Source organism: Cupressus sempervirens, chromosome 6, assembly GCF_028749045.1.
Source record: "Cupressus sempervirens isolate cs-2001-9-10 chromosome 6, ASM2874904v1, whole genome shotgun sequence".
Classification (NCBI taxonomy): Eukaryota; Viridiplantae; Streptophyta; class Pinopsida; order Cupressales; family Cupressaceae; genus Cupressus; species Cupressus sempervirens.
The window spans coordinates 617,881,243-617,902,010 of NC_143123.1; the positions used below are offsets into that span (position 1 = coordinate 617,881,243).

The 20,768-nt window shown below is 36.6% G+C and overlaps 1 long non-coding RNA gene across 23 annotated transcripts; it reads right to left on the minus strand.

Annotated features, from left to right (window-relative positions):
- Positions 1 to 3,302: 3,302 nt before the first annotated feature.
- On the minus strand, positions 3,303 to 20,494 carry LOC149553762 (uncharacterized). Of its 23 annotated transcripts, XR_016353180.1 has the most exons (10): positions 20,385 to 20,494; positions 19,999 to 20,250; positions 19,783 to 19,841; positions 19,440 to 19,531; positions 19,267 to 19,306; positions 19,050 to 19,140; positions 18,796 to 18,968; positions 13,309 to 18,705; positions 7,333 to 12,948; positions 3,501 to 7,282 (listed from the first exon to the last, which is right to left on the minus strand). It is a non-coding gene; the product is annotated as an uncharacterized LOC149553762 (long non-coding RNA). The 23 variants fall into 23 exon arrangements; XR_016353187.1 differs by having other exon boundaries at positions 3,303 to 3,810; positions 4,015 to 4,085; positions 6,051 to 6,120; ... (2 more) ...; positions 19,050 to 19,639; positions 19,783 to 20,250; XR_016353181.1 differs by having other exon boundaries at positions 13,309 to 18,968; positions 19,458 to 19,531.
- Between the last annotated feature and the right edge of the window lie 274 nt (positions 20,495 to 20,768).

The following is a 20,768-nucleotide window of genomic DNA, read 5'->3' on the forward strand; positions in this document are numbered from 1 at the left end:
AGCAACCACAAGGGTTCGTAAAGAAGGGACATGAACACCTTTATTGCAGATTAAATCAAAGCTTGTATGGCCTGAAACAAGCCCCAAGACAGTGGTATGTAAAATTTGATCACTTCATGGCTAAACATTATACAGTGGTATGTAAAATTTGATCACTTCATGGCTAAACATTATTTCACAAGATGTGAATCAAACCCATGTGTCTACTTTAAGAAACTTCCAAGTGGTGAGTTTGTCATCCTTCTTCTTTATGTCGATGACATGTTAGTAGCTGGCACAAACAAACGAATTGTTAATGAGTTGAAGCAAAAATTGGCAAGCAAATTTGCAATGAAATACTTAGGGGCAGCCAAAAAGATTCTTGGCATGACAATCACAAGGGATAGGAAAAAAAAGGAAATCACTTTGTCTCAAAAACAATACATTGACAAAGTTGTTGAAAGATTTGGATGGCTGAATCCAAAGTAACTCCTATTCCTCTTGCTAGTCACTTTCGATTAAGTTCTGAATTATGTCCTCAGACACAGGAAGAAAAAGAATTTATGGAGAAAATTCCATACAAATCAGCCATTGGTAGCATTATGTATGTTATGGTTTCTACTCGCCCCGACATTGCTCATGCGGTGGGAGTTGTGAGCAGGTTCATGAGCAATCCTGGAAAAGCTCATTGGGAAGCCGTCAAATGGATACTAAGGTATCTAAAAGGCACTTCAGATTATGTTTTATATTTTGTCGGAAACAAAGTTCAGCTACAAGGTTACACTGATTTTGATCTCGCTGGAGACTTGGATAAACGAAGGTCTACCACTGGTTACACCTTCACATTTGTTGGAGCTGCAATCAGCTAGGCTTCACAGTTGCAACATTCCATTGCTCTTTCTTCAACTGAAGCTGAATACTTAGCTCTTTCCGAAGGTGCAAAGGAAATGATTTGGCTTCAGCGGTTACCTAGTGACTTGAAAGTTCATCAAAATGAATATAATCTATTTTGTGACAGCCGTAGTGCAATCTTCATGGCACATAATCAATCATCCCAACGTCACTCCAAGCATGTTGATGCACATGCTCACTTTGTTTGTCATGCATTCGAAGAGAGCAAGCTGAATGTTGTCAGGATTGACACCAAGATCAATCCGACTGATATATTCACGAAGGTTGTTGCCAAAGAGAAGCTCAAATGTGCTAAAACTTCTATTGAGCTTGTGAAGAAAAGATTGATCATTCTTTGAGTAGGGTATTTTGTCGGAAACTTCAGATTATGTTTTATATTTTGTCGGAAACAAAGTTCAGCTACAAGGTTACATTGATTTTGATCTCGCTGGAGACTTGGATAAACGAAGGTCTACCACTGGTTACACCTTCACATTTGTTGGAGCTGCAATCAGCTAGGCTTCACAGTTGCAACATTCCATTGCTCTTTCTTCAACTGAAGCTGAATACTTAGCTCTTTCCGAAGGTGCAAGGGAAATGATTTGGCTTCAGCGGTTACCTAGTGACTTGAAAGTTCATCAAAATGAATATAATCTATTTTGTGACAGCCGTAGTGCGATCTTCATGGCACATAATCAATCATCCCAACGTCACTCCAAGCATGTTGATGCACATGCTCACTTTGTTCGTCATGCATTCGAAGAGGGCAAGCTGAATGTTGTCAAAATTGACACCAAGATCAATCCGACTGATATATTCACGAAGGTTGTTGCCAAAGAGAAGCTCGAATGTGCTAGAACCTCTATTGAGCTTGTGAAGAAAAGATTGATCATTCTTTGAGTAGGGTATTTTGTCAGAAACTTCAGATTATGTTTTATATTTTGTCGGAAACAAAGTTCAGCTACAAGGTTACACTGATTTTGATCTCGCTGGAGACTTGGATAAACGAAGGTCTACCACTGGTTACACCTTCACATTTGCTGGAGCTACAATCAGCTAGGCTTCACAGTTGCAACATTCCATTGCTCTTTCTTCAACTGAAGCTGAATACTTAGCTCTTTCCGAAGGTGCAAGGGAAATGATTTGGCTTCAGCGGTTACCTAGTGACTTGAAAGTTCATCAAAATGAATATAATCTATTTTGTGACAACCGTAGTGCGATCTTCATGGCACATAATCAATCATCCCAACGTCACTCCAAGCATGTTGATGCACATGCTCACTTTGTTCGTCATGCATTCGAAGAGGGCAAGCTGAATGTTGTCAAGATTGACACCAAGATCAATCCGACTGATATATTCACGAAGGTTGTTGCCAAAGAGAAGCTCGAATGTGCTAGAACTTCTATTGAGCTTGTGAAGAAAAGATTGATCATTCTTTGAGTAGGGTATTGGGTGATCAATTGCAACATTGGTTGTCCTTCAAGTGGGAGTTTGTTGATATTGTGAAGGCCAACAGTCATCATTGTTCCCTCCAATAATCAAGTCTCTTGGTTTCCAAAGACATTTCATTTGTAATATTATTGGAGCCCATTTATATGCTGCTCTTGCTCATTTTGTAAACAACTTTTTTTTATTAATTCAATACTCTACAATCTGGACGTAGCCACTATTGTGGTGAACCAGGATAAATCTGATGTTGTGTATTTCTTCTTATTGCGACATTTAATTTCTTTGTTTAATCCTTTCATAGATTGCAAAATGAAACTAACACATACTATCCCGCTCCATCCGTTAATCACAAAGATTTAAAAATCTAAGTGAATTTTGATTTTTTTTGACAATTTTTTTTACACTTTATTATTTCATGGAACACCTAAATGAAAAAGGGATAGGAAAACTAAACAACGGACCAAACAATCATTAAAAACACACGACAGACACATATGACCATCATACCACTCCTGGCAGAATGGGTGTTGACATTACCCATTCTGCCATTATAAAATGGGTGTTAACATTAATCACAAAGATTTCTCAAAATCTGGGCATCTGGGTCTGAATTTAGATTTTTTATTGACAATTTTTTTATAGAATTTTATATTATTTCATGGAACACCTGAACGGGAAAAGGAAAGTTAACCAAACCATCATAAAAATTCACACGACATGCAGGTACGACTGTCAAATTCGAATCCTAATGGGCATCTCAAACTTTTTTGAGGTGCAAGACTTGTCGATAGTTTTCCAAATTAGAAAAAATTAACTCTAAATAGTGATTTCAATTTCAAATTTGCGATTTGACTAATAATGTATAATTAATTATATAACAATGACAAATGATAAACTTTCAACTTTCAACTGATGATCAAATTTATTGTATAATAAGAATTGCATCAGTTGGAAAAGTGATTAAATAGGATAAACTTCCGACTTAGAAAAGTGATAAAAAATTCAGTATCTCAGTTTCAAACTAATTACATATTTAAATTGGAAATTTCGGAAATTCTTAACTAAAGTTATCAGAAATTCTTAATTAAAGTTCAACCTATGATGCTCTCCAATGAGTACATCTTAATTAAAGTTCTCAGCTACGATGCTCTCCACCGAGTACATATTAAAGTACACATGATGATGAAAAGTAATTTGATTAAAATAAACTGCAAAAGAATAATCTCCAGCAGAAAAATAATTTGATGTCACACATGCTTCAGCTTGCAACTCAAAACCCCTGGCTGCTGCTAAAGGAGGTCATAGTAAGAACATTTGATTAATGGAAATTTTGATTAAAGAATCTGGTCACCAGAGCTGATTCCTCTGCTTACAGGAAAATTTGACGGATACAACTTTCCTCAGCTCCCCCCGCTCTCAACAATGAAATCCAGAATCGGCAGAGCTGCAGCTGAGGAGTCGATTACTTATATGACGGAACAAATCCCCAACTGCAAAAATAATTTTTAACAAAAATGAAACGCATTGCCTCTTGAACACATTCATGTGCAAAATTCACTAAACTTTACCACATGAAATTAACACTGCTATAAAACATTGTAATGGTGAGAATGAAACATTGCACACAAAAAAATGTCACAAAATCTTTAAAACACGGGAAGGCTGATTATATGTGATCATAGCATATAGCCTACTTTCAAAGTATGCAGAAAACCTCTGCTTGCCAGCTTCCCTTCTGTTCAAAGAGATAAAATGGCTACCCCTCCTGACCTGTCGTGTCCCCAAATTTCTGGTGACAGTTCGATTTAATTAATTTAATTAATGGTTGTCCAAGGACGACTAATTAATTATTTTAATTAAATAAATAAATATTAAAAGGTAACCTTGTATTTAATAAAGTGACTTGGAAAATATTTAATAAAGTCACTTATGAGATAAGATCAAAAATGTTCTAAAAGTCTCTGGAGAAGGTGGAGAGAAAGAATAAATAGGCACCCCGGGGCTCCATTCGAATCAGGCAGTTGATTATCTCTCTTTGTTTTCAGATTGTGATTCAATCACGGGTAAATTGTGGAACCTAGGGTTTCGGCAATTGTCACAGTTGGCCATTGAGAACGATAACTCTCAATTGGTACGCAATTTTGAAGGTGTGAAATATCATCCGAATTATTGCAGATTGGAGGTGACATTCAGTCATTTCATCAGGGTGATTAATTGCGGCTTAAGGCCAATTTGTAGTTTTGTTCATTGAAGGATTTGATTCAGATCCATCGGTTCTGAATAAACAGATTGAAGACCAAGATGGAAGCTAGGCGATGATGGAGTTAAGGAAGCAGCCAAGTTTGATGAATTTTCGTGAACAACTCCAGAACTTTCGAAGCTGAAATCACCATTAGCGGACAGGCAACATTTCTCAATCACGCTCCATATCATGCACGACTCAGGGCACAAGGTTTTAATATCAGGTGGATCAAATCTGGTCTGTCAAGCTCCAGCTCCAATCACAAGTTGCGGAATCCTGTTAACTCGCACACAATATTCCGCGGCAGCAAAAAAAATCTGATGAGAGCAGATATCACTTGGATCCAACGGCTTGAGAACCATATAGGAAATTCGACAGATTGCGGACACCAAGTTGGAAAGAGGTCAGCGCGAGTTAAAGAAGTTGGAATCCTCCAAATCGCAAAGGCCGCCCTCATTAGCAGTGTTACGGGTTCACCATGTAAGATGCACATACATATTGTTGGTGTATTGAATTCCAAAGGGGCGGAATCATCTCTTAGCGAAAAGATTGGGAAAGGTACTTTCACACGGGTGTATGTATTAACCTTCATATCGGCTCTATAAACTGGTGCGACTTCAAGCCACGGGTTCTGACAGCACTTTCGCCCTATAACAGGACTCCACACGATGGCAAATGTATTGCATAGGCATCAAAGGGCGGGAAACGTCATACATACGGTGTTGAATAGGAGTTGCTTGGGCACCGCCGAATTGAACGGAGTTCGAGCACAATAGAGAAGATGATTCATTCCCAGCCGGAAATAGAAGAGTGACTAGTTTCGGCGGAAACAACAAAGACCATCCAGGGGACCCCCTAGCCGAGTATCCTCTAGCAGATATTAATATTCTATCAACATTATCGATGGCAATCGGTATTGCGCAGGTTTTGAAACGGGCCAACAAGACAAGTAGGTGCAATTTGCAGATGATCAAATAAGGCTAGCAGAGGATATCGTACAGGTGGTAGGAAGGAGTTTACCCGGTGTTACTCTATTAATAAGAGCTGAATAAAATATATAGTCACTGTTATTTGTTTGGCTCCCCATAAGATTTCTCTGAACGTGTTTATTATCACTGCATTTGTAATAACCATAATTTGATGAATGGTTGGAAACATTGCATTTGTCATCGTTGTTCACCAAGTGTTCGACGAAAAGCCTGTTTGCCAACTATTTGATGAATTGCCACAGTACATGGTAGGGATTTAGTGACTTTTATAGATAAGGTCATTTCAGTGGTATCCGAGCTCGATTGCTAATTGTTTGAAGAATAAAGAGTTATTTTTGGTGCTGAAGAAAGCAATAACCTGTCAGGGTTATTTCATGACCAAAGAGAGAAAATGTTGCTGTGTAAGCCAAAGGCAAACACACAATCTTAACAAAACGTTAGAATTCTTAAATCAATGACGGTGCTGTATTCATGGCTAGAAGAAAAACTATCATCTTACTGCCAAATTGAACGCTGCTTTGTTTTAAAGCTGACAAAAATCATATCCACTGTAAGGTGCTCTTAGTTGCCTGTAATTCATATCAACATCAATGCTCTTCACAATTATGCTGACAAGACGCCAGGGATAGATTAAACGGACTCCTAGTTCCATGTTATTGGTACTTGGATAATGCGATCATACATCCCCCACCCATTCCAAATAAGTAGTGTTCCACAAGAAAGGAAACTTTCAGACCCCAAAGAGTACGCTAATAATGATCAAGCATAGCCAAATCTGAATCATCTATTCAATGCCATGTCAAAGTTCCAACACACCAGCCTATATAAAAAGTACATAACCAAACATGTCTAAAAAAGTATATACAATGCTAAAAAGATACGATAAAAACATTACTTCGAGGGGAGTTGCATGAAGACCAGGGAGTAGAAATTGACGCCCTGCTACCATAATTCAACGTTGTTTCCTTTCAAAACTGGGAACTGACAGAAGTTCCACACCCACCATGAAAAGCTCTGCTTCCCTGGCATCTTTTTCCTATAAAGCTAAAGATATAATGAATGAAAATAAAATCTCTGCTGTTTCTCTCCTATTGACTCGATGGGTGTGTAAATCTATAATAGTTCTATCATTAGACAGAAGTATCATAAGCTCACTTCAACGAGCACAATGGATGATCTCAGTAGACCATAACTGAAACAACGGAGGATTCCTAATCCATAAGTACCTCGACCGTCCTTTAGAAACCTGGACCAATTGAGCACTTCAACAAAAAAGAAAAAAACAGTCAACCGTCCTTAATGAACCTGGGCCACTTGAACACTTCAACCAAAAAAATCAACTGTCGGACAATATCCAACAAATTAAGTTATAATCTCATGCACAAATTTACTTGTGTACGGTGATTATGGTCAATACAAGGAAAAGAAACCAAGTATTGTAAGAGACAGAGGCATTGCACCTGCTTGTTACTTATAGCAAAGAAGCAAAAGTCGTACAACTAAATACTCTAAGTCTGGTCGGTCATACAAGACCTGTACAAACGAGCTTATTGTTTATGGCATAAATTATATGATCAAATCAGTTCTTTAAAATCAATCGTAGAGAGGGGCATTGAATTCATATCATTAAGAATTTATTATCCTCCTGCCACAATTAGTGGTATTGTATTACACGGGGAGCGCCAAAACCATTACCACTGTGGCCTGTTCTCGCCTTCCCTGTAAATATACCTATTAAGCCAGAAACAACCCTCCTTTAGGAACCTAAACCAATCGAATACGAAGTTGTACGAGATAGATTGCATCTAAATATTAGTTCTAGCAAGGGATAAAAATCTACACAAAACATAGGACCAAATCAGTTATTTAAAATCAGTCCAGAAGCAACGTTGAATTCAGATCAGCGAGAGTTCTTATCCTCCTCCCCAGATTAGATCTGTATGGACAGAGTTACATTGGTTTGCGTTATAACAAGACAATTCTATAAAAAAAACTAGCATCAAATCGGTTCTAATATAACTCCCTCCAGAAACCTGAACAAATCCAGCCATCTAAAAAAAAATTAACAGTGGACAATATCCAACATATACGTGAAAAATTATGTACAAGATTTACTTGCGTATGGATACTGTAGGCGATTTCAATCCTAAAGTTGTGTTATAAGTGAAGGCACATCACCTAATTATCACTCCTAGCAAGAGTGTATAAACTTTATAACGACACAATTAGTTGTATCGTCTTATAGCTGGGAAACCATCCATGACCGCTAGGACGTGCTATCATGCCACAAACGTAACCCTCCGTTAGGAACCTAACCCAATCGAGTACAGAGGAAACAAAATAGAAGTCGTAAGAGACACGGATTGCACCTAAAAATTACATCTAGCAAAGGAGTAAAAATCCAACAAAAATCTAGTACCAAACCAGTTATAAAATCAGTCAGAGAGGCAGCGTTGATATAAATTCAGGGAGTTTTCAGGGAGTTGAGACTTCTAGTCATATTTTGCCCAAATTAAGGATAGAATCATTTAATAGCTGGACCACCATATCCATGTCAACTGTGATGTGCACAATATATCTATTAAACCCTAGAACCTCTACCTTCCTTTACAACCATTTGTATGGACAGATTTACATTTGTTTTGTAAAATAAAAAGACAATTCTACAAAGATAACTAGTGTCAAATAAGTTCTTTTAAACTAACAAAAAAAAACGTTGCAATGAAAGCGGGGAGTAGAGAGAATTTCTTATAGTATTGTATTATAGCCGGAAACACTAAATCCATGTCCACAATTGAGCGCTCTTATCCTCCTCCCACAATTAGTTGTATTGTCTTACGCTGGGAGCACCAAATCCATGATCCATGACCACTGTGGCACGCTCTCTCCTCCCTGTAAACCTACCTATTAAGCCAAAAACAGCCCTCCTTAAGAACCTAAACTAATCAAGTACGAAGGAAAAAAAAATAGTTGCAAGATACAGAGATTGCATCTAAATAGTAGTTCTAAGCTTCTAGAAAGGGAATTAAAAACTCAAAAAAATATCTAAAGACCAAATCAGTTGCTTAAAATCAGTCATTGAGGCAGAATTAAATTCAAATCAGGGAATCAAAAAGACTTCTTATCCTCCTGCCCAAATTAGAGATTGAATCATTTCGTAGCCTGAACACCATATCCATGTCAACTGTGATGTGCGCAATATGTCTATTAACCCAGAACCTTAAACCTTCTGTTACCAGCATCTGTATGGACAGAGTTAACATTGTTCTGAATTATAAAAGGCAATTATATAATGAAAACTAGCATCAAATCAGTTCTTTAAAATTAATAATATAGAGAGCTTCGCATACAAATCAGGAAGTCGAGAATTTCTTATACTCCTGACAAAAACTAGATTTGTTTTATAACTGGAAATACCAAATCCATGTACACAGTTGAGTTGTTGCCTCTAATATACCTCCCTTCAGAAACCTGAACAAATCCAGCAATCAAACGAAACAACTAAACAGTATGGACAATAACCAACATTTAAGTTAAATCTTATGTACAAGATCTACATGCGTATGGTTATTGTAGGTGATTACAATCCTACAACTGTAATAAGAGAAGGCATTGCACCTAATTATTACTTCTAGCAAGGGTATAAAAACTGTATCAACGGCACAATTCTAACAAAATTATAGGATCAAATCAATTCTTCAAAAATCAATCAGAGAGTGCGCTGAATTCATATAATCGAGTTTAGAATTTCTTATCCTCTTGCCACAATTGGTTGTGTTATCTTATAGCTGGGAACACCAAATCCATCACCATTGCTGTGTGCTATCTCCTATTACGCCACAAACTGAACCCTCCTTAAGAACCTAAACCACTCAAGTACAAAAGAAACAAAATAGGAGTTGTAAGAGACAGATTGCACCTAAATATTACTTGTAGCAAGGGAATAAAAATCTAACAAAAATCTAGAACCAAAACAGTCAAGAGGCGGCGTTGAAACTTGAAATCAATTTAGGGAGTTAAGAGCTCTTATCCTCCTGCCCAATTTAGAGATTGAATCATTTAATAGCTGGAGCACTATATCCATGTCAACATTGATGTGCACAATATATCTATAAACCCAGAACCTCAACCTTCCTTTACCAGCATCTGTACGGACAGATTGACGTTGTTTTGTATTATAAAAAAGCAAATCTATAAAGAAAACTAGCGTCAAATCTGATCTTTCAAACTAACATAGAGAGAGCATTGAAATCAGATCAGGGAATTGAGAAAATTTCTTATAGTATTGTTTTGTAGGTGAAAACACTAAATCCATGTCCACAGTTGAGCGCTGTTATCCTCCTGCCACAATTAGTCGTATTGTCCTATACTGAGAGCACAAAATCCATGTCCACAGTTGAGCGCTCTTATCCTCCCTGCCAGAATTAGTCATATTGTCCTATAATGGGAGCACCAAATTCATGAACACTGTGGCCCGCTTTCTCCTCCCTGTACATTTACCTATTAAGCCAAAAACGGACCTCCTTTCGGAACCTAAACTAATCAAGGACAAAGGCAATATAATATTTGTAAGAGAACGACATTGCACCTAAATATTAGTTCTTGCAAGGGAATAAAAATCTTAAAAAAATCTGAAGACCAAATAAGTTATTTAAAATCATTCATAGAGGCAGTGTTGAATTCAAATATGAGAGTTAATGAGTTCTTATCCTCCTGCCCAAATTAGAGATCGAATCATTTAATAGCTGGATCATTTTAACTGTGATGTGCACAATATGTCTATTAGCCAAGAACCTCAAACCTTCTTAAAAGCATCTGTATGGACAGGTTAACATTGGTTTGTGTTGCAAAAAGACAACATCCTATAAAGAAAACTAGAATCAAATCAGTTATTTTAAACTAAACATAAGAGAGCACCGAATACGAACCAGGGAGTTCAGAATTTCATATACTCCGGCAAAACTAGATGTATTGTTTTATAGCTACAAACACCAAATCCATGTACACATTTGAGTGGTTGCCTCTAATATACCTCCCTTCAGAAAAGCTGAACAAATCCAGCACACCAACAAAACAGCTAAACAGTCCTGATAACATCCAACATATACATCAAACCTTTATGCACAAGATCTACTTAAATGGTTATTGTACGTTATTACAGTCTTAGACTTGTGTGTTATAAGAGAAGGCATTGTACCTAATTATTACTTCTAGCAGGAGTATAAAAACTGTATGAACAGCACAATTCAAACAAAATTATAGGATCAAATCAATTCTTTAAGATCAATCAGAGAAATGCTGAATTCATATAATTGAGATAAGCATTTCTTATCCTCCTGCCACCATTAGTTGTATTGTCTTTATAACTGGAAACAACAGATACATGACCACCGTGTCGTGCTATCTCCTACTATGCCACAAACTGAACCCTCCTTTTGCATCAAGAATTTCTTATCCTCTTGCCACAGTAAGTTGTATTGTCATTTAGATGGAAACACCAAATCCATGACCACTGTGGCGACAAAATTATAGGATCAAATAAATCTTTTTAAATCAATCATAGAGAGTGCAGAAATAATATAATTGAGTTAAAAGAATTTCTTATCCTCCTGCAATTAGTTGTATTATCTTCTTTATAGGTGGAAACAACAGATCCATGACCACTGTGGCGTACTATCTCCTACTATGCCACAAACTGAACCCTCCATTAGGAACCTAAACAAATCGAGTACAAAGGAAACAAAATAAGAGTTGTAAGAGACAAAGATTGCACCTATATATTACTTCTAGCAAGCGAATAAAAATCTAACAAAAATCTAGGACCAAATCAGATATATAAAATCAGAAAATCAGTCATTGAGGCAGCGTTTAAATCAATCAGGGAGTTAAAAAGTTCTTATCCTCCTGTCCAAATTAGAGATTCAACCATTTAATAGCTGGAATACCATATCCATGTCAATGTGATGCACACAAAATATCTATTAACCCAGAACCTCAACCTTCCTTTACCAGCATCTGTATGGACAGATTTACATTGTTTTGTATTATAAAAAGACTAACTCTATAAAGGGAACACCGTATCCATGTCAATCTGTGATGCACAGGAAATATCTATTAACCCAGAACCTCAACCTTCCTTTACCAGCATCTGTATGGGCAGATTTACATTGTTTTGTATTATACATAGACAATTATATAAAGAAAACTAGCATCAAATAGGTTCGTTTAAATTAACATAGAGAGAGCATTGAAATCAAATCAGGGGGTTCAGAGAATTTCTTGTAGTATTGTTTTATAGCTGGAAACATCAAATCCATGTCCACAGTTGGGAGCTCTTATCCACTTGCCACAATTAGTTGTATTGGCTTATAGCTGGAACCACCAAATCCGTGACCACTGTGGCATGCTCTCTCCTCCCTGTAAATCTACATATTAAGCCAGAAACAGACATCCTTTTAAGAACCTAAACTAATCAAGTGCAAAGGAAACAAAATAGTTGCAAGGGAGAGATTGCAACTAAATATTAGTCCTAGCAAGGGAATAAAAATCTAAAAAAATTCTAAGACCAAATGAGCAATTTAAAATCAGTCATAGAAGCAGCGTTGAATTCAAATCAGGGAGTTTAAGGGTTCTTATCCTCCTGCCCAATCAGGGAGTTTAAGGGTTCTTATCCTCCTGCCCAAATTAGAGACTGAAATAATTGATAGCTGGAGCACCATATTCATGTCAACTGTGATGTGAGCAAATATGTCTATTAACCAAGAACTTCAAACCTTCTTTTACCAGCATCTGTATGGACAGATCACATTGTTTTGTGTTATAAGACAATTATAAAAAGAAAACTAGCATCAAATCAGATTAGAGAGAGTGCTGAATACAAATCAGAGAGTTAAGAATTTCTTATACTCCTGGAAAAGTAGATGTATTGTTTTATAGCTGGAAACAACAAACCCACGTCCACACTTACGCGATTACCTCTAATATACCTCTCTTTAGTAACCTGGAGAAATCCAGCACCCCAGCAAAACAACTAAACGGTTTGGACAATATCCAACTACTAAGTTAAACCTTAGGTACTAATCTACTTGCGTATGGTTCATTGTAGGTGATTACAGTCCCTAAAAGGATAAGAAACTTGTGTTATATAACAATGCTTGTAATACTTCTACGAATAGTACAACAGCACAATTCTAACAAAATTATAGGATCAAATCAATTCTTTAAATCGATCATACAGAGAGCGCAGAATTCATATGATTTACGATTTTCTTATCCTCCAGCACCAATTAGTTGCACTGTCTTATAAGTCAGAACACCAAATCCATTACCATTGTGGTGTGCCATCTCCTCTTGTAAATCTCCCTATTATGCCACAAACTGAAACCTCCTTCAGGAACCTAAACCAATCGAGTACAAAGAAAACAAAGTAGGAGTTGTAAGAGGCACATATATATTACACCTAAATATTACTTAAATTACAAATTGAATCTTTCAATAGCTGGAACACCATATCCATGTCAACTGTGATGTGTGCAAAATGTTTACCATCCCAGAACCTCAACCTTCCTCTACCAGCTTCTGTATAGACAGATTTACATTGTTTTGTGACATAAAAAGACAATTCTATAAAGAAATCTTGCGTCAAATAAGTTCTTTTAAGTTCTTTTAAACTAACATAGAGAGAGCATTGAAAAAAAATCAGGGCTTAGAGAGAATTTCTTATAGTATTGCTTTATAGCTGAAAACACAAAATCCACCTCCACAATTGAGCGCTCTTATCCTCCTGCCACAATTGTTTGTATTGTCTTATAGCTAGGAGCACCAAATCCATGACCACTGGCATGCTCTCTCCTCCCTGTAAATCTACCTATTAAGCCAGAAACAGCCGTCCTTTAGGAACCTAAAGAAGGAAACAAAATAGTTGCAAAAGCCAAGAGATTGCACCTAAATAGTAGTTCTAGTCAATAGTAGTTCTAGTCTTCTGAGCAAGGGAATAAAAATCTGAACGAAAATCTAAAGACCAAATCAGTTATTTAAAATCAGTCAGAGGCAGCGTTAAATTCAAATCAGAGATCTTATCCTCCTGCCCAAATTAGAGATTGAATCATTTCATAGACTGAACACCATATCCATGTCAACTGTGACGTGCGCAACATGTCTATTGACCCAGAACCTCAAACCTTCATTACCAGCATCTGTATGGACAGATTATCATTGTTTTGAGTTATAAAAAGACAATTCTATAATGAAACTAGCATCAAATCAGTTCTTTTATATTAAACATATAGAGAGTGTCGAATACAAATCAGGAAGTTTAGAATTTCTTATACTCCTGGCAAAACAAGATGTTGTATTGTTTTATTGCCGGAAATGCCAAATCCACGTACACAGTTGAGTGGTTGCCTCTAATATACCTCCCTTCAGAAACCTGAACAAATCCAGTAATCCAACAAAACAAAACAACTGAATGGTCTGGACAATAACCAACATATAAGTTAAACCTTATGTACAAGATCTACTTGCGTATGGTTATTGTAGCTGATTACAATGCTAAACTTGTGTTGTAAGAAGACAACGAACCTAAGTATTGCTTCTAGGAAGAGTATAAAAACTGTTTCAACGGTACAATTCTAGCAAAATAATAGGATCAAATCAATTCTTTAAAATCAATCACAGAGAGCGCTGAATTTATATAAGAGTTAAGAATTTCTTATCCTCCTGCCACAATTAGTTGTACTGTCTTATAGCTGGGGCCACCAAATCCATGACCACTGTGGCGTGCTATCTCCTATTATGCCACAAACTGAACCCTCCTTTAGGAACCTAGACCAATCTAGTACAAAGGAAACAAAATAAGAGTTGTAAGAGACAGAGATTGCACCTAAGAATACTTCTAGCAAGGGAATAAAAATCTAACAACTCTAGGACCAAATCAGTTGATATAAAGTCAACCATAGAGGCAGCGTTAAAATCAATTCAGGGAGTTGAGTTCTTATCCTCCTGTCCAAAGTAGAGATTGAATCATTTAATAGCTGGAGCAACATATCCATGTCAACTGTGATGTGCCCAATATATTTATTAACCCAGAACCTCAACTGTCCTTTTAACAGCATCTGTATGGACAGATTACATTGTTTTGTGTTATAAAAAATAATTCTATAAAGAAAACTAGCATTGAATCTGTCCTTACAAACTAACATAACAAGAGGTTGAAATCAAATCAGCGAGTTGAGAGAATTTCTTATAGTATTGTTTTATAGCTGGAAACACCAAATTCATGTCCGCAATTGAGCGCTCTTATCCTCCTGCCACAATTAGTTGCATTGTCTTATACTGGGAGCACCAAATCCATGACCACTGTGGCATTCTCTCTCCTTCCTGTAAATCTACCTATTAAGCCAGAAACAGCCCTTTTGAAGCCTAGTCTAATCAAGTAAAAAGGAAACAAAAATTTGTAAGACAGAGATTGCACCTAAATATTAGTTCTAGAATAAAAATCTGAAAAAAAATCTGAACGACCAAATCAGTTATTTAAAATCATCCATAGAGCTTTTATCCTCCTGCCCAAATTAGAGATTGAATCAATTAATAGCTGGATCCATGTCAACTGTGATGTGCGCAATATGTCTATTAACCCAGAACCTCAAACCTTCTTTTACTAGCATCTGTATGGAGACATTATAAGATTGAAATAATTAAGAAGTTATTATCCTCCCACTACAAAGAGAAGCTTCACTGTTTAATAGCAGGAAACTCCAAAAGCACGCCTATCCAAAAAAAACTCAACCTCCTCCCTCTAGCAACCTTAAACCAAGGACAGAAATACCAAAATGTTTTGATTCATATCCAAAAGTACTTCTGTATTGTTCACTTTAGACAACTACAATAAAGTACAAAGGAAATCTAAACGACGGAAATCATACCTAATTATTACTTCTAGCATGGGAATAAAATTGTACCACTTAATAATGAACTTCCAGACCAATGTCTTATGTTGCCTAATCACCATCTGTATAGACAGTACACTGTTTATCATAAACAAAGGCATTGTTATAACACAAATCTAGGATCAAATCAGTTATTTCAAACCAATCATAGAAAGAACGTCACATTCAAATCAGAGAATTAAGGTATCTTATCCTCCTGCCCAAAAATTAATTCTCTATATAGATTTCTTATCTACATAAAGAATCTGTATAGACAGTACATATCAAATCGTAAAGTTCAGAATTACTTATCCTCCTGAAGTGTTTAATAGCTGGAAACACCTAATTCATGCCCATTGTAGAACGAGTCTTCACAGTAACTTGCCTACTAACCCATAGATGGCACAACGGATTCCTTCCTATTTCAAACCTGGTCAATCAAGCACTCCCACAGAACCACAAAACAGTCCGGGAAAAATATAGCGGACAAATCTAATAAATAACTAGAACTAAATTAGTTCCTTTAAAAATTTTAGACATTGAATTCACCATTGAGAATTTCGTATACGCCTGCAAACTGTAGATGGCCACTAATTAGAACAAAGAGAAATTGGTAAATTGAGACAGATGCATCAACTAATTATTATTTTATAGCTGGAACACCAAATCCATGCCCATTATGATGTGCTCTATATTATTAACCCAAAAAGCCTCAACCTTCCTTTCCCACAAAATGTACAACTATAGACTTGACAAAGACACAATTCTGCAAGATAACTAGTCGTAAATCGAATCTTTCAAGAATTAAAATCAGGGAGTTGAGAAATTCTTATACTCTTGCCACATTAGAAGCTTTATTGTTTTATAGATGGTTCCATGCGCACTAATTGAGCACCTCTTCGCTGTAAGATGCATTTTAACTCGTAAATGAAAAAACGGATTCCTGCTTCTTGGAGCACCTCAAACTTCCTTAACGAACCTGGGAAAATTTAGCACACCACCAAAACGAAAAACGGTCTGGATAATATCTAAAAACAAAACGTTTACCCATGTACAAGTCTACTTGTAAATGAATGTAGGTAGTATAGTCGTAACAAAGAAAATATTACACGTCTCTTAGGTATAGCATATGAATTTTATAATTAATTATTACATCTACCAAAGAAATTAAAATTGTACCAGTTACCTCATGTCCCCCATGCTGCTGCTTAAATGAAATAAAATTAAGCAGAAAAATTGAGTTTGCATGAGGCCACCCCCGCTCCGCGTTTTATGAATTAAAATTGTACCATGAATTAAAATTGTACCAGTTACCTCATGTCCCCCATTCTGCTGCTTAAATGAAATTTCTGCTTTAAAAATAAGAAGAAAATTTGAGTAAAGAAAATATTACACGTCTCTTAGGTATAGCATATGAATTTATAATTATTACATCTACCAAGGGAATTAAATTGTACCAGTTACCTTATGTCCCCCATGCTGCTCCTTAAATGAAATTTCTGCTTTAAAAATAAGCACAAAAAATGAGTTTGCATGAGGCCACCCACGCTTCACATTTTATGAATTAAAGTTGTACCAGTTACCTCATGTCCCCCATGCTGCTGCTTAAATAAAATTTCTGCTTTAAAAATAAGCAGAAAAATTGAGGTTGCATGAGGCTACCCGGGCCACATTTTATTCCTAAAAAACAATTATGCAGTGCCTGCTAAACAAAATAAGCCTAGCGACAGCATGGGTACCTGCTCTTATTCCTCTGACTTCAATGCACAATGCACCAGCAACTTGAATTGCGTAAAATTTCATAAAATTTCAACGTAACTGTATAGATAAATTGAACATAAATCTAGAATCAAATTTTTTTTTTTTTTAAATCAATCATAGAGACAGCATTTGATTGCATTGATTACAAATCATCGACTTAAGAATTTCTTATCCTCCTCCGCAATTACAAGTTGCACTGTTTGATCGCTAGAAACACCAAATCCATGACCATTGTAGCGCCCTCTCTCCCCTGTGAATATGACTATCAACCCCAATAGTCAAAATCTCTCATACGAACCTAGAGGAATCGAGGAATCCAACAAATCCTTAAAACTGTTTGTATAGTATCTATCAAATAGATTCTTCTGTGCATCGTTCACTGTAGCAACTGTAATAAGTGAAAAGGTCAACAAAATAGGTGGTCATAGAAACATTGCGCCTATATATTACTCTAGCAAAGGAATAAAAACTGTACCACTTATTCCCGTTACTTCAATGTAATAACATAGATCGGGTTATACAACTTCAACGCCATGTTTAAGTTTGCATACTCAGCATCTGCATAGACAGAGTTCATTGTTCTGCATAAACAAAGGCACAAATCTGACAAAATCCAAAGATCAAAACCATTCTTTAAAACCAATCATAGATACAGCGTTGAATTCAAATCAGACAGAATTTCTTATCCTCCTTCCAATTTCTTATCCTCCTTCCAAAATTCCAAATCCTTTCAACGCCACGTTCAAGTTTGCATGGTCGCCATCTGCATAAACAGAGTAAATTGTTCTGTATAAACAAAGACAAAATTCTGATAAAACTGATCAACCTGTTTTTTAAAACCAATCATAGATACAGCGTTGAACTCAAATCGGAGTCACATAATTTCTCATCCTCCTGCGAATATTCCAAATCCATGTCCACTGCAGAACGCTTTCTTAATTCTATTACTTCACTGCAATAGGTTCGTTCGCTATCATATAAGTTAAATGCTCTTTGCATAATTATACTCAAAACTAAGATATCTCATTAATCTCAAAGTAGTTTAAAACACTGCGCTCAACTCATATTTTGAAAAAAAGGAATTGACATCCTGCTGACAACATTTGACGATGTGTTTCCATGTAGACTGGAGCAAACTTTTACATGAAGGAAATCAATCTTTAATTATCCAAAAAGATCTAGGTTTTACAAAACATAGGGTTTTCCGTTTCTAAAGAAATAGACATCCGCAATACAAAATCATATCCTCTGCCATGGCAGATAAATACTGTTATCACTTACTTACGGTTTATGTGTGATTTAAATTTTAGTTCCCTTCAATCTACTAAAATACTCTGCAATAAATGATTTCTACAAATCGACCAAAATATAGTGGAGAAAGAAATCATATTAATACTTCTTCGCATTTACTTACAGTTAATGCGTCATACTCACAAATTTTAGTTCCCTTCAATGTACCATAATGCCCTGAAATAAATGATTTCTACAAATCAGCCAACATATAGTGAAGAAAGAAGTACAGGAAGAAAGTACTCAGTTTAGAGGCATTTAACTAACTCGGACTCTCTTCGCCTGTGATAAACGCTCCTAGCCTAGTCTCTCCAGACAATCATGTATCACATCTGCTGTAGCTCACCCCTCCATAGCATGAAGCACACAAGCTCTTGACCAGATAAGGTTTCCTAAACCCTAAAATTTCTTTAAAAAATGGTTTTCGGGGGTAAACGCAACTGCAAAACATTAACGAGAATTGCATGGAAGACCAGACATTGCACCACAATATATTTATAGCAAGGGAATAAAAATTATACCACTTATTCCTGTTCCCAGTCAATAGCATAGATCCGAGGCACACAATGCCTATTCAACGCCCTGTTTTAAGTTGCCACTTTAATCCTCTTCCTATTTCGCTCACAAAACTAAGACCATATCAATTATTTTAATAAACTAAAAACACAACGCTCAATACAAATAAAGGAAATAGAGAGTCTCATCCTGCTGTCACAATTTAATGATTTGTTTCCACACCTGACGCTAAACCGATATCCACTCTTGAGCATTCTCTTACCTAAAAGAAATCAAATTCGAGTCCTCAACTATCCAAAAAGTGCCACACAAATGATCAAAGTTTCGAAAATCCATCTATACAGAAGTAGATGATCCATCATATTATGCACACAAACCAATATAAGTTTACTCACATCATTCGCCATAGTTACCTTCCGAATCTTGATCCATTGGGCAGTTGCACCCCTTTCCAAACCAATTATAGGAGACATCATACAGTGAGTCACTAGACCAATAAAAGATTACTAGAGATTACAAATCGTGATTCACTCCGGAGATATCAATGTTCCCGCTCAAGACCCTGTGACATAAAACCCTTGATGCTATACAAAGCCTACGAAAAATACAAACTATTAATTTCCCTGGAAACCCTAAAATACGAACTATTAATTTCCCCGAAGACCCTAAAATGCCCTGGAAAATAAATGTTTCGAAGCACTTTTGGCAGAGTCAAATTTTATGTTGAGATAAACTTACCGTCGATACGCCAAACTCCCAACCCATCTTGCGCCACACCAGTGCCTGTGATGAAACCCCTAAATGCCACAAAACATAACTATTTAACTGATTAAAGATGCATTCAATCCACCATAATATCCTGCAATAAATGAATTCCACAAATAGGCCGATTTGTAGTGGAGAAAGAGAGAGGTTGAGTGGTAGAGGATACTCAGATATCGGAGGCATTACTACCCAGTTATTTCTGAATGTCTTCTCCTTCGTATGATCATAACCTAATTCCTCCCGGCTGACCCTGACCTCTCCCAACAGGGCTTTTAATCTGCTTTCACCGCCTCGTCGAGATAAAGATGGATCATGCTAACTGGCATTACAGAAATAAAGAGGAAGGTATCTGGCTCGAGATCCTCTTTCATGTATGATCCGTTTTAATATTCGTCATAGTGACGGATTTAACGCCAAGAAATCTAGAAACGCGTGATCTTACTGACCTTGGTGACAAGCGTACAGATCATTTTTGTCAGGGCTAAGAGTATATTTCTGTTGAAGAGGAGAAAAACAAGAAAAACCAGAACAAAATCAAACCATATAAATAATTGAATGAAAATTGCAATTCGCACCATACACCCATCGCCTCTTAAACTGAACCATGTATTCTCGTAGCGAGCCTCGCCTAAGGATAAAACGCAACTATAGCATCCACCCGCCCGCCTTACATAAACTACTGCATGCCACAAGGTTGGCGTTAATCGATATTTATAGGTGAGATTTGATGGGAGAGGAAGAATCGGACCGTCAAAATGAAGCGGCGGAAGATAATCTACGGTGCTCTCATCTGCCAAATTTCAAGCGATCTTGTTCACCGACTCTCTAGATTGATCGAAAATCGCACAATCTCATTCCTATTATGTTCTAGATTTATTTATTTATGATATGCTTTACCACAAAGGCAAGTAATTTGAATTAGTAGAATATTTTATGATATGCTTTACCACGAAGGCAAG